Source organism: Sceloporus undulatus, chromosome 3 (genome assembly GCF_019175285.1).
Source record: "Sceloporus undulatus isolate JIND9_A2432 ecotype Alabama chromosome 3, SceUnd_v1.1, whole genome shotgun sequence".
Classification (NCBI taxonomy): Eukaryota; Metazoa; Chordata; class Lepidosauria; order Squamata; family Phrynosomatidae; genus Sceloporus; species Sceloporus undulatus.
This window is the reverse complement of record NC_056524.1, coordinates 228928117-228941558: the sequence shown is the minus strand read 5'-3', so window position 1 is coordinate 228941558 and position 13442 is coordinate 228928117. Positions and strand designations below refer to the sequence as shown.

Here is a 13442-nt window from a genome sequence, read left to right as displayed (position 1 = left end):
TCAGCTAACTATACAAATAAGAACATAGGAGCTGAATTCTCTGACTGGAGATCAAGATATTCAGTATAAATGGAAGCTGGAGAGAGGCTAAAAATGTTCCCTAAACCTCCACCAAAAGCTTATCTCTTTCATGTAAGTTCACTAAAAACAAATGCAGTTTTCTACCCATGTTTTGTTTAGAATTGGTCTTCTTCCTAATAACAATGATGTTCAGCAAACAGATCTAGCTTCTTCATATCATTACTGACAGGTCTCAAAGCTAATTTAAAGTGAGGGCATTGACCACTTTTTTATTTATATTTACAGCCCATCTTTCCTTCATGAATTCCAAGGCAGTGTACTCATTCTTCCTCCCTATTTTACCCCACACACACACACACACACAAGCTTGGGAAGCAATGGCATCAGTAGGGTTGGTGTTACCCACTGCAGATGCCTGAAAAGGGGTGCCAGGGAGTGGCATGTCCTGCCGTCTCTCCTTCCTGCTGTCTTGATCACCTGTCCTCCCCCCCCCCCGCCATCCACCATCTGACCACATCTGGAAAGGGTGGCTAAGGGGTGGCTGGGTGGCTGAGCAAGTGAGGCAGTGAGAAGTGATGGAAGAGACATGAGCTGCCCCTACCACTTATCCAAGAAAGCCAGGGCAACTGAGAAGCCAGGAGAGACACAGGCTCATCCCTCCTTCTCTGCTGCCTTGGCTTTCTTTGGCCAAGAGAGCCATGGCAGTGGATAAGTAGGGTTGGGTGCTGGCTGCAGCACTGCACATCCCCCCCCCCACACACACACACATCCAAAGTGGAAAGAGGGCCTGAACAGGTGTCAGTCCTCCTTTGATGTGTCACATATTATGGTCTCTCTGCACACAAAAATTACAAATGTCCTGCAAGATTATCAGTGTAGAACAACATCCACTTTGTGTTTTACTTATATTATGCTCACAAAAAGAATGCATTATAATACTTTTCCAAGCTCACTGACTTCATCAGAAAGAGATGTTAAATCATGTGCAAATGGCTGGGTGACAGATTTGGAGTCATGGTGCTACATCTGGTTTAATATGTCTGATAAGATGATATTTAAGGTGGGCTTGAGGTAAGATTGTTTAAATTGTTGGCCACACCTCATTTTAGCTATGAGGGGACAGAGGACAAAGACATTAAAGACAAATCTTTGTCTTCATTAGCATCAACAACATATCTTTCTTTGAGATCTAGACCCATTCGTTCTGTTTGAAGTTACAAGATACTTGGTAGAGTGAGTGCATGTACATTTTGGATTTTGTTGTCCTTTGTTGCATTACCAACTTGACTTCCCTGAATATATTTTCAAATAGATCAATTCAAATATCTTTTGTTTTCCCATCACTGGGACTGACACAACACCATGTGCAGAAGGTTTTTGTTTTTGTTTTTCATTTTGGGTTGTTTTATTTTGAATATGTAAGTAAATACATCCCATCTGATCTTGTAAGCTAAGGAAAGTCTAACCTGGCTAGTACTTGGAAGAGAGACTGTCACGGGATACCAGGGGCTTTAGGCTGTATTTCAGAGGAAGGCAATGACAAACTACCTCTAAGTATTCCTTGATGAAGAAGACACTATGAATTTTATAGAGTCGCTAGAAGATGGCAGGTGACTGGAAGGGCAAGTGACTTGAAGGGATTAGGCATTAGTTAATATATGTGCATTTGAAGAAAATATGAAAAAATACTGAGCCCTGGTGGTGCAGTGGTTAAATGCCTGTACTGCAGCCACTCACTCAAATCCATAAGGTTGAGAGTTCAATACCAGCAAAAAGGGCTCAAGCTCAACTCAGGCTTGCATCCGTCTGAGGCTGCTAAAAATGAGTATCCAGATTGTTGGGGGCAATTAGCTTACACTTTGTAAACCAGTTAGACACTAAGTGGCATATAAATGAAACTGTTTTTGTTTTGTCTTTTGTTTTAATCAGTGGGGAAAATGTGTACAATAGGTATAAATTTAGGAAACTATTTTAAAATAGTTACTGTAAGAAAAGTGTGCATTAGAATATGCAGGCATTTCTGTGTGGAAAGGAACTAACACTGTGTGTGTGTGTGTGTGTGTGTGTGTGTACACATACACAAAAACTTGAATGGGATCAGAATACTAGTGGGATTCTGAAAAATTCAAGAAAATGAAAGTGACAATGTTTCTCATCTGTAACAGTGTCTGGCCAAAGGTAATCCAGTGCACTTCATGGCTGAGTGGGGATATGAAGTATAGTTTCCCCAATTTTACTGCAACATTCTAATCTGACACACCACAGAGGCTTTTACTGCTTCATTAGGAAAACATATGGATTAATATTTCTCCTCCTGGGTTCTGTTTTTGGAGAGAGGCTTAGAGAGATCAGAAAGAAGAAGTTAAGCATTAGCATATTCGAAGCCCAGGGTAAATTCCATGAAACTCAATTTTTCTAAGTATAAGACTTTTTCAGCTCCCTTAATCAAAAACATTAAGTGCTTGTGCTTTTAATTATATCCACTCCCTATGAGAAGCGTAATTTAACATTATGCAATATACTTATTAGACTGACCTCCAGAAGAAGGCAATCAAAATTACATTAAAATGTTATCAATTTTCAAAGACTCATTCAAGCAGCAGTGAAGAGGTAGAAATCCCAACCAGTTGCTAAATTTCTGATTTATATTTATCCAATGTACTGCCAAAGGTTTTTTATATCATGTGCCTGATAATATTGTTGGCAGTTGTGTTTTTCTTCCTGATGTTTTCAATTAATTCCTTTTAATGAATTGTTCTGGGTATTGACGAATGTGTACTTTTCCTTACAACCGTGATCTGCCTCTAGATCACCTGTGACTAGTGAAAGAATCGTGTTTCTGACAAAAGGACCAAAATAGATTTCACTTTCAGCAACTATCCTGCCACATTCTGGCACCTCTCCAAACCACCATCTCTGGAGAATTTCATTCTCAAAGATACGTAAATGCTTGTTTTGGTATGGTCCTGAAGGGAGAATGTATACCGTAATTTAGAAATATGCATCAGGAAAGTTTGAGGTGACAATCCCTGACCATGGTATACCTGTCCAAAGCCTGAGAAACCTGTCATTCACTCCTCCCCCACCCCCTTTAACTTCCCTTTATAACCACCATCAAGATGGCACTTTTCACCCTGTCACCACGCCAACATATGTTTCATTTCTATTATGTTTAACCCACTTCCTCCTGCCCTGAATTTGTATAGATATCTATCTACCAAGGCTTTACTCCAAAGATGTGAAATGGATTCCACAAAAGCGTATGTTTAAATAAATTGGTTAGTCTTAAAGATGTCATAAGACTCCTTCCTTGTTTTAAAATGAGTGGGAATTATCTTTGAGTGGAAATTCTTATCCACTCCAGATGCTTTAATCTCGATTGCCTCCATTTTCAGACCAGTAACATTACTCAAGAATCTAGATGTAAGAGGTTCGTATTTAGCATGCAGAAGTGTACAAGGATGGAAGAGAAGAAAAGCAACTGTTCTGCTATGGAAATGCACTGAAATAAGTCTGCTGGGTTAACCATAAGACTTAGGAGCTAAACAGACAGCCCGTGCAGGGGCGGCTCTATGCCGCCCCTGGAAGCGCTGGGTTGGGAATATGGCAGCCACACACCACACCCCAACCCAGTGCAAATAGAAGCTGTGAAACATGGCTCCTATTTGTGCCCTAGAACGGGCGCCATAGGTGCCATGATGTGGCTTTATGATGCCTCTCATGTGCAGTGCCGTTTGGGTGCTGTGCATGATGGATGTCATCATGGCGTGTGCTGTCTGGATGGGCATGTGTCAAGATGATGCCCATGGTGTGCAGTGAGGGCTTTGAGTGTGTGAATGCTCAGCCCTACCTGAGTCCTAGTTAAGGTGCAGGCTGGCATAAAGTGCCGGCCTGTACACCCCTTTAGTTCCCAACATAAAAGTCATTATCCTACTCACATTCATACACATGTCGAAAGCACAATGAACATCTGAGGGGAGGTGTTCCCTGTTCACTTCCTTCCTCCCTCTCCCAGTTTTATTAATTACAAAAGGCAAATGGTGTAGGCTGCCCCATCTGTCAAAAGTGAGATGTTTCTTAATAATTACCACTTAGCTAGGCACTTATCCATCTGAAAGGAACTGTATTGTGACTGAAGGTATTGCCATTTCTAGAATATGACTCATGAACCTGCTGTCATGGAAATCCAACATCAGTTTTTAGTTTATGGATAAGTGAGATTTTAAAAGGTAACCCAAACAGGTTTCAGCATCACAGTCCCAGCCATTCTGGCCTAAAATCTAATTACTAGTGCCAGCTAGAGTAGACACACTGACTTGGTAGGAGCTTGGTGAGCCAAAGCTTCTATCAGTTCCATTAATTCAGTGGGAATGCTAAAAGTTCAAGTAATATGTGAAACTAATGACTGGATTTAGTATTCTGTTTGCTTACTATGAATGTTTATAATTGCTAGGTAAAGGCCCATCAGTTTTTATAAGGTATTGTAGGGCTTTCCCTTTGCTTTCACCATGCTAATGTTGCTTGCATAGATTGTTACTGTCAGGAACAATGAGCAGGATTTTCCCTGTGTGAATGTTCCAGATATGTACATGAAGGGTGTTTTGAGTCTGTGGCATTTTTTTTAATTTCTGAAACAACAGCATATTATTTTGTTGCAGCAGAAATAATGAAGAGTCTTGTGGCACTTTCAGGTATAACAAATTTAATACAGCACCCCAATCGCTTCTCGGCCTTTTGGCTAAGATCAAGTGTAGTAAATTTAATACAGCACTAGCTGTGCTGTATACAGTGGTATACACTGTGGTATACAGTGTTCCTCAGAAGAATAATTAGCCATCATTAATTATGCAGTTTTAACTCGTGTGGAGGATTTCTTTGGGTGCTTAAATATGCCTAAACCAGGACTGCAAAGGCAAAGTTAATTTCATGTATGGCACACAGTTTTTACGTTAAATCAGAATATCCTAAACATCACCCTCCAAAAGTGATATAAGTCATCCAGCTTTTAGAGCACAGTACTGAAAAAACAGACAGAAATTTAATTTTATTATTATACTGTAGTTCACATAATCAAATGCATGAAATGTTCCTAGAATTTCAGGTGTATATACAAGTATATGCATGTAGCAGGGATATAGGATTATAAACATAGTGGGAAATTGTATCTCAAAAACACTGACAGTGATCATTTATAGCAAGGACATGAAAAGAGGGAGCACCTTCTCCCCCCCCCCCCAATTACCATACTTAAGGATAACATGTAAATAAATAAATAAATAAATACCTTTATTTATATACCGCCCTTCGAAACATCAGGGCGGTTAACAGCAATATTCAATACAATTTATAAAAACAATACCATTAAAACAGTAATAAGAGAACTTGTGCCAGATCACAAACAACTGACAGAGGGGGGAAGAGGACTCTCAGGGCAAAGAATCAGGTGTAAGCCTGCTTGAAAAAGAATGTTTTTAGCCCCTTCTTAAATTGGGCCAGAGAGGTTGCTGAACGGAGCTCGATGGGCAGCAAGTTCCAGAGGGTGGGGGCCGAGATGGAAAAGGCCCTTCTAGTGGTGTTAACCAATCTAGCCTCCGGAACTCTTAACAAATGCTGCCCGGTGGATCTGAGTGTGCGGGGCGGATTGTACGGAGAGAGGCAGTCCTTTAAGTATCCTGGGCCCAAACCATTTAGGGCTTTATAGGTTATAACCAAGACCTTGTATTGCGCCCGGAAGCGAATAGGCAGCCAATGTAGGTCTTTTAAGACCGGTGTTATATGACTGGTCCTAGATGTATTAGTGACCAGTCTTGCTGCCATATTCTGCACTAATTGCAGCTTCTGGATATGGTACAAGGGTTGTCCCATGTAGAGCGCATTGCAGAAATCCAAACGAGAGGTTACCAGAGCGTGTACCACTGTTTCTAGGTCCCCCTGGCTCAGGTAGGGATGCAGCTGGCGTATCCGCCGAAGCTGATAACAGGTGCTCCTGACCGTCGCATCCACCTGAGATGTAAGGTGGAGCGACGAGTTGAGGAGCATCCCCAGACTGCGTACAGAGTCCCTCACGGGAAGCGTGATCCCATTCAGGACAGGTGGAACCACCGCCATCCCTGGGCCAGGAGAACCTATCACAAGTACTTCCGTTTTCTCTGGATTCAAGCTGAGTCTGTTTTCCCTCATCCAGCCCATTACCGACTCCAGACAGGCCACGAGAGGAGAGATGCCATCCCCGGTCACTGCATCAGTTGGAGACATAGAGAAAATTATTTGGGTGTCATCAGCGTACTGATAACCCCGCGCCCCATGTCTCCAGATGATCTCTCCCAGCGGTTTCATGTAAATGTTGAAAAGCATGGGAGACAGAATGGCTCCTTGAGGGACCCCAGATGTTAGGGGTCTCTTGTCGGAGCACACGTCTCCCAGCTGCACCATCTGGAACCTCCCAGAGAGGTAGGACCGGAACCACTGGAGCGCAGTGCTCCCGACTCCCACCTCTACCAGGCGCTCCAGGATACCATGGTCTATGGTATCGAAAGCCGCTGAGATGTCCAAGAGCACCAACAGGGACACGCTTCCCCTGTCAATGCCCAGATGGAGGTCATCGACCAAGGTGACCATGGCAGTCTCAACCCCGTAACCCGCCCAAAAGCCAGTTTGAAATGGGTCTAGATAATCCGTTTCATCCAGGATCGATTGGAGCTGGATCACAACCGCCCTCTCGATCACCTTACCCAAAAATGGCAACAGCGATACAGGCCGATAATTATTATGCATCAGGGGGTCAAGGGAGGGCTTTTTTAATAAAGGTCTTACAGTGGCCAATTTTAAATTCGATGGAAATTGCCCATCCCTGAAAAATGTATTAATAATCCGGTGTAACATTGAAGTTACCACCGGTCCCCCCTGAGCCGCCAGCCATAAGGGACAGGGATCGAGAGAGCAGGTCATCTTCCTAACACTCCTAAGGATCCTGTCCACATCCTCGGTACTTACAGACTCAAAGTGATCCAGTTTAACCAAGTCCACGGAAGCTCTGGACGCCTCTACACTGGTTTCTGCTCTAATACTGGCATCCAGACCTTCGCTTATCCGAGAGATTTTATCCGCGAAGAAGTTGTTAAATCGGTCACAGCAGGCCTTGGAAGGTTCAAGGATCTGGTTTGGGGCAGGAGGGAGCTGAGTTAGCTCCCTCACAACCCTGAACAACTCTGCTGGACGCGACTCCGCGGACGCGACACGTGCACCATAGAACGAGTTCTTAGCTGCACGTATCGCCTCTCCATAGTCCTTCAAAAGATGGTCTAGGAGAGTCTGGTTGGATAAGCGCTGGTATTTCCGCCAGCGGTGCTCTAGCCGTCGCAGAACCCGCTTCCTTGCCCGGAGATCTTCCGTATACCAGGGCTTCCTTTTGGAAGCAGGTCTGAGAGGGCACTTGGGAGCAATACTGTGTATAGCCCTGGAAAGATTGGTATCCCAGATACCAGTCAGGGCATCAACAGAGTCGCCGTCGGTTCCAACCATATATCCCTCTAGGGCTTCTTGGAACCTTTTGGGTTCCATCAGCCTTCGAGGGTGGACCATTTTAATAGGTCTGCCACCCCCGGGGAGGATCTGGGTAGAAGCCTTGATTTTTGCCTCCACCAGGAAATGATCCGTCCATGACAAGGGGGAAATATTCAATATTTCCGCCCACGGAATTTCCATGTCCGTACAAAAGACCAAATCGAGTGTATTACCCGCAGAATGCGTAGGCCCTGAGACCAGTTGTGACAGGCCCATGGCTGTCATGGCCTCCATGAATTCCCGAGCCGCACCGGATGGAACATAGTTGGCCGCGAGGGAGATGTTGAAGTCTCCCAGGACTAAAAGCCTGGGGGACTCCAGCATCAGCTCTGAGACCAACTGTGTCAGCTCGTTAAGGGAGTCTGTTAGCGCACGGGGTGGCCGATAGACCAACAGAATCCCTAGACTGTCTCTGGCCTTCAGGGTCAGGTAAATACACTCACTATAGGACGTTTGACGCACATGGTTCCTGGTTAGAGACAAGGTGTTCTTATGCACCAAGGCAACACCCCCTCCCCGCCCACCTAACCTGGTCTGGTCCTTCACTGAGAACCCGGCAGGTAGGGCCTGAGCCCATACAGCTTCTCCCTCAGGCCCAAGCCAGGTCTCAGTAATGCAAGCCAGGTCACAGTTGTAATCCTCAAGCAGGTCATATATTATATGGGTTTTGTTTTTAATAGACCTGGCATTGCGCAGGAGCAGAGACAGGGTTTGTGGTACGGTTGGAGTGACCCTCAGGTCTCTTTGGTTAGGGGAGGGACAGGAAGGCGGGATAGATATTAAGCATCGATCTCGCCTTCCCCTGTAACGCTGGTCCACTCTCCTACCGCCATACCTCCCCTTGCCCCACACTACCTCAATAGGAGCCCCGTCCAAACATGAAGAGTTACCCTCTACCTCCCCAGCCAAAACATTCCCCGAGTCCATATCCCCCCCTTCCCCCTGTAACACCATGGAAAGGGCAGAGAGAAGACACTTCAGTCATTCTCTGCCCCATTCGGCACAGGAACACCTCCCTTGCCCTCACTTCGCCGCTGAAAATGTGCAGCTGCGGAGATGCAGAGTCCAACAGCAGTCCGTAGGTGGCTCCCCCGGGACGGTGCGCAGATGCGCACCTCCGACAACCTGGGGAAGGCCGCCCGGCAGCAGTCGCAGCTCCAGCAGCAGTGTGCCCGGTAGAGAGCGGAGGGGGCGTGGCGAAGAAGGCCCGGCAACCCGGCTTTTATGTGCACCTCTCTCACTGGTGCGCCTCTCCCTCGCCTTCCCCCCAGGTGTCCTCAATGTGGCTTTCTCCGGCCGCCGCGGGAAATGCTGAGATGGAGGCAAAGTCCAACTACCAGTCCATGGGCGGCTCCCCCGGGACGGTGCGCAGATGCGCACCTCCGACAACCCGGGGAAGCACAAACTGCTAAGATATACCTGTTACCCCTGAGCTACTTACACCAGAAGTCAATCCTGGTTGGTTTCTACTTGCATGAACATATGTGATTAGAAAATAAAGAAGGGAGGGGTAAACATTTCTTGACAGAGATGTTAATGGGGAACAGAGAAAAAGCAGAACTACTCAACACCTTCTTTGCCTTGGTCTTCTCTGAAATGGAAAACAGCCTGAGGGAAATGGAGCAGATGTTGCAGAAAGGGAATTGCAGCGCAGAATAAGTAAAAAGGTAGTACAGGAATATCTGGCTACTTAAAATGAATTCAAGTCTTCAGGGCCAGATGAAATTCATCCAAGGATATTAAAAGAACTGGCCGAAGTAATCTCAGAATCATTGTCCATAATCTTTGAGAATTCCTGGAGAACAAGAGAAGTCCCACCAAACTGGAGGAGGGCAAATGTTTTCTCCATCTTTAATAAAAAAGGGGGAGAGGGAGAGAAGAGGAATGAAATAATTACCACCCACTCAGCCTGACATCAATAACAGGAAATATTCTAGAGCAGATAATTAAGCAGAGTCTGTAAGCATTTAGAAAGAAATGTCATGATCACTAAAATTCAGCATGGGTTTCTCAAAAATAGGCCATGTCAGACTAATCCTTGTTAGGGCATGGAAAGATGCGCTGTGTCCACCACTACCACCTGCAGAGTTGAACCACGTCGACAGGATGCTAGGGAGAAGAGATGTCTGCAAAGGTATTCAGGCCAAGAAGGAAAAATATTCCTTCACCACTGCAAATGGCCTTAAGATCTCGGCTTGAGAAATAATGACAAGAGCTTTTTTTGTGGTTTTTTCGGGCTATGTGGCCATGTTCTAGCAGAGTTTCTTTCTGATGTTTCGCCAGCATCTGTGGCTGGCATCTTTGAATTCTCTGAAGATGCCAGCCACAGATGCTGGCAAAATGTCAGAAAGAAACTCTGCTAGAACATGGCCACATAGCCCGAAAAACACACAAAAAACTATGGATGCCAGCCATGAAAGCCTTCGACTTTACAATGACAAGAACACTTCAAGCCTTCACTCTACACGAGGGATTTAATAAATAAGTTACTTTACCAACCAAACAACCATAACAACAAAACAGAGAGGCAGTTACTCTAACACTAACTGTCATAACTGCCATTCTCTCTCTCTCTGAGGGATCAACTGTCTCACTCTCCCTCAGTGACAGTTGAGAACGACAGTTGACAGTTGCATCAACATTCCAACGATGCACTGTTTAAATGCTGACACATATAACTGCCACTAGAGCTGTAAATAACTTCCACAACAGCTCCCCCTAGTGGCCACATCCATGTCATTTTATCAGACCTGTTTACCATGGTCCTGACAATCCTATCTCTTTTTCTGATAGAGTCATAAGCTCGATAGATGAAAGGAATTCTGTAGATGTAGTGTATCTTGATTTCAGAAAGATGAATAGTTGGATAGACAGACAGAGCTTCTTTTGCCCTTCATCAGTAGTGATTTTTCTCAACCATGATAGTCATGTTTATCTATTTCAAAAAGTTTTATATGAAATATGAAGCAAGCTTGTTTTCTACAGCTGCAGAGATTGGAACATGGAGCAATAGATTCAAAATACAAAAAAGAAGTTAGGAAGAATGTCTTGATGGCAAAATCTGTTTGACAGTGGAACACACTGCCTTGGGGTGTGGTGGAGTCTCCTTCTTTGGAGGTTTTTAAGGACAGACTAGATGGCCATCTATTGAGAGTAACTTGATTTTGTATTCCTTCATGGCAAATAGTTGGACTGGATGGATCTTAGGGTCTCTTCCAGCTCTAGGATTCTACGACTATGACTATGTGCAATGACAGAAAAAGCTTCACCTCTAGATTACCCACTTGCTGCACTGCTGGTTGCTCCCATGTCAGTGTGCCAGTGAATGCACTCTGACTTTTCATCCAAAATTTAAAGGAGCTATCCAAGGTGTTGAACCTTATCCCCAAAACAGTCCCAGCAATTTTAACACCTCCTTTAAAGTCCAGACAAAAACCCAAAGTGGATTTCCCTGATATAGAAGCTCTGTGCACTGGTGTAAAAGATAAAGTACAATAACATCCAAAAATCCACAAAATAGTGATAGTTTTATTGGACCAACAAAAATGTACAAAATACATTTTGCAAGCTTTTGAAGCTCCACTGGCTTCTTCATCAGGCAAAGGTATTAAACAGGAGGAAAAAATATGATGATGTTATTCACAGGCCTATATTTTGTCAAGATGTTGTAGCTGATCTACATTCAGGTGGTATGAAGATATATTAATGCAGACAGGCCCCTCCTCCCTCTAATCATGTGGGTACTGCAGGAATTTAAATTTAAATTCCATCAGCAACACAAAAAGATGTTTCTCCTGAGATCCATGTTGCCTGCATCCTGTGTGAAGCTACAAGCTCCTTTGTTAGGCAGAGAGTACTGAATTTTTAAGGAAGCCTCCATGCTTTTGCATTAGGAAATATTTATTGGGTGATGTTTTGGTAAAACATGCCAAATGTAGTCCAAACTTTTTAGGAAAATGTTTTACCATTGTTGGAGATAGAAACCTCAAATGATAAAGACAAAGAGCCCTCCTCCAACCACCATCTTGAGGGGGAGAGAGCCGGCCTGGAAGACAAAGAGCCTCCTACAACCACCATTGAGGGGGGAGAGTAGGCCAGGCTGGAAGAAAAAGAGCCCTCCTCAACCACCATCTTGAGGGGGAGCGAGCCAGGCCGGAAGACAAGAGCCCTCCTCCAACCCACCATTGAGGGGGAGAGGCCGGCCTGAAAGACCAAAGAAATGAGACAAAACCCTCCCCCACCACATCTTGAGGGGGAGAGAGGGCCCGGCCTGGAAGACAAAGAGCCCTCCCCAACACCATCTTGAGGGGGAGATGAGGCCTGCCTGGAAGACAAAGAGCCCTCCCCAACCACATCTTGAGGGGGAGAGGGCCGGCTGGAAGACAAAGAGCCTCCTCCAACCACATCTTGAGGGGGAGAGAGGCCTGGCCTGGAAGAAAGAGCCCTCCTCACCACCATCTTGAGGGGAGAGAGGCAGGCATGGACGACAAACGGCCCTCCTCCAACCACCATCTTGAGGGGGAGAGAGGCCAGGGCCTGAAGACAAAGAGCCCTCCTCCAACCACCACTTGCGGGGGAGAGGGCCGGCGGAAGACAAAAGCCCTCCCCAACCACCATCTGAGGGGAGATGGCCTGGAAGACAAAGAGCCCTCCTCCAACCACCATCTTGAGGGGGAGAGAGGCCTTGCAATTTTTTGTATTGTTTTGCAATTTTACTGTACACCGCTATGATCATTTCGGAATAGCGGTCTATAAATAAAAATTATTATTATTATTATTATTAAAGTCTCAGTCCATTGGTCCTTTCTTTAGGATCCCCCTGATGTGGCTAAAATGTGGTATCTTACATGTAGTAAAAGGTAGAAAGGTTGTGTCACAAACATTGGTAGCAATTCTTTGGTCCAACCATTTCTGGCCTTTGTCCTCAATTTATAGGAAGATAGAATAAATCCTGCATTTGGATAAGGTCTGTGATTCAGCCATTTGGAAGGACATTTTGAATTGAAATTGAATTGAAATTTTATTTATATACCGCCGTTCCTATGATCACGGCGGTTTACAAAACAAAATGAAAAACAGAGTCCTCTGGGCCGCTCCTGCCCAGGTGGAAAATGGGCAGGCGGCATCGTTTTCGGGGGAGCCGGCGAGCCGGCTTTATGGAGGCCGCTCTCACCGGCCCCTCCCCCTGGAGAAATGCCGCTCCGGCGGCAAGGAAGAGTCTCTCTGGGCCGCTCCTGCCCAGGTGGAAAGCAGGCGGGCGGGCAGTTAGGGAGGGAGGGGCCTCTTTCTTCAGGCTGGCCCCTGATGGTACTGGGCCAGCCTTCTCTCTCCCTCAGAGGCCGAACGATGACAGTTAGGGAGGGAGGAGCCTCTGTCTTCTAACATTAACTCTGTCTTCAGGCCATCTGAGGCCTTATATTATATCTCCCTTCACACTCTAAAGGAACAAGATCTGGTTCTCAATTCTTTCTTTACATGCCACAACGTAACACTTTGTCAGCTGTAACCATGAACTCAGAGCTCATAATATTTTCTACCTAATGGTTGACGTCCAGGGACCAGGACACATAAATGTGTTTTTGACTTTTCCATTATTACTGAAGCAGTGTGAAAGAAGTTTTGGGGGGGGAAACTTCTACAGTGGGGAAGCAGTGCTTATACTGCTACAAAAACATGGGGTATTTGACATGAAAAAAAACAGGCAATGCTGACAAGAAGCACAAATGGTTCTTAAATCTGAAGCATGAGCTTCTCAGTACTCCAAGTTCACTGTTGTGGGATACAACAGAAGCAAGCAATGGCAGTTCATTGCATTTTCTCTCCCTTTACTTTGCTGAAAGTCTTCGTCTGGACAGTCC

General features: G+C 45.2%; 1 pseudogene; it reads left to right on the top strand.

Annotated features, from left to right (window-relative positions):
• The first annotated feature begins 4739 nt into the window (after nt 1–4739).
• LOC121927418 lies at nt 4740–4944 on the top strand (annotated as a pseudogene).
• The last annotated feature ends 8498 nt before the right edge of the window (nt 4945–13442 follow it).